Source organism: Etheostoma spectabile, chromosome 16 (genome assembly GCF_008692095.1).
Source record: "Etheostoma spectabile isolate EspeVRDwgs_2016 chromosome 16, UIUC_Espe_1.0, whole genome shotgun sequence".
In the NCBI taxonomy this organism is placed as follows: Eukaryota; Metazoa; Chordata; class Actinopteri; order Perciformes; family Percidae; genus Etheostoma; species Etheostoma spectabile.
In genome coordinates, this window is record NC_045748.1 from 2,576,393 (window position 1) to 2,577,784 (window position 1,392).

General features: G+C 44.3%; 1 protein-coding gene and 1 long non-coding RNA gene across 2 annotated transcripts in view; one reads left to right on the top strand and one right to left on the bottom strand.

The window, feature by feature from the left end:
• The window catches only part of LOC116704470 (uncharacterized), a 15,113-nt gene extending 14,162 nt beyond the window's left edge, over positions 1-951 (top strand). The window contains exon 3 of the long non-coding RNA XR_004335688.1: positions 861-951. This is a non-coding gene — a long non-coding RNA (uncharacterized LOC116704470). The remainder of the gene's footprint in view (positions 1-860) is intronic.
• Positions 1-1,392, bottom strand: part of si:ch211-127i16.2 (probable flavin-containing monoamine oxidase A) — a gene marked incomplete at its 3' end in the record, with an annotated part of 43,446 nt that overhangs the window by 19,209 nt on the left and 22,845 nt on the right.

A 1,392-nucleotide genomic window follows, 5' to 3' on the forward strand; every position in this document is an offset into this window, starting at 1 on the left:
CCAATCTGGAATCTTGCTCCTTATGAGTAAATGTAAATGGACTGTTCTTATATTGTGCTTTTCTAGTCTTAATGACTACTCAAAGAGCTATTACATAGTACAGGAACCATTCACCATTCACACACTGCCGAGGCTGCAGTACAAGGTGCCACCTGCTCAACAGATAAACACTCACACACATTAACGCTCCAATGCGCAGTGTCTTACCCACGGACACTTCGACATGGGACTGCAGGGCCAAGGATCGAACCATCAACCTTCCGATTGGCACTCAGCCATAGCTTGCCCCTTATGAGGCGAGGTTTCCTCTCCTTTCTCTGCTTTTCTAGCCCATAAGAAAGCGAGAGACATCATGGCTTTCAAACGAGCAAAGTGGCAGTTGGTCATGGCCACACCCCCACCCTACATCTTGCACCCCACTTCTCCTCCTCAAAAGTTACAGACTCAAAAATGGCACCTGCTAAGGAAAGCTCGTGTGGGACTGGCTCTAGTGGCGAAAATTCTGCACCAAGGCTGAATTTCAGGAAAGAGACTTCAGATATAGCATTAGGGGACCACTAAGTTATATAAAAGCATCCAAAAAACACCGTGACATGATACCTTTAAATCTAGACTGACCCAATTCAGTGAAATTTTACTTTTGCCTTTAATTGAAGTACTTTTAAAAAGTGAGATCTGTCCTATAAGGGTAATGTGATATTGTTTCTGCAAAAAGTAGATTCTAGAATCTTAGATTGTATAAACCTAGATGGCCACTGGATGCTGTTTTGTTAGAAGACATGACATGACGTGACATCTCACGTCACCTTATGTAAATCATACCAGAGTGATGCACACTAGATCGCCATCTGCATTATTAGGGTGTTTTCACACCGACAGCCTTTAGTTTGGTTGAATCAAACTAGAGTTGGTTTGCCCTGCTGGTGCGGTTCGTTTGGGCAGGAAAGAACGCAACAATCAAACACTGGTTCACACCAAAAGAGGACCAACCAAGCGCACCAAGACCTGCTTGAAGAGGTGGTCTTGCTGTGCTGTCACTCAAACTCTGGAGTGGTTTGTTTGTGGTGAGAACGTGATCCGTGCTCAAACCACACCAACTATGCAACCTCCACAAGTCTGAGCTAATGTCTCCTGTAGCGAGGTGTGTTTAGCAATCTGCGATGCAGCAGAGCAGTAAACTGTAGCCGCTTTTAGTTTTTATATCACAGAAATAAACTGTAAAAATCATCGTCCATCACTCGTATCTCCGTAGTCAAACCACTAGCCACTAAAATTGGAGAAAGACGCCGGCAGAGCAGAGCGAAGTCTCGGTGACCAGAGCAGATGTAGTATAGTCTCTTGCAAACCTATTTGTGATAACTTTAATGAAATGAGCTGGTTTGACCACTAGAC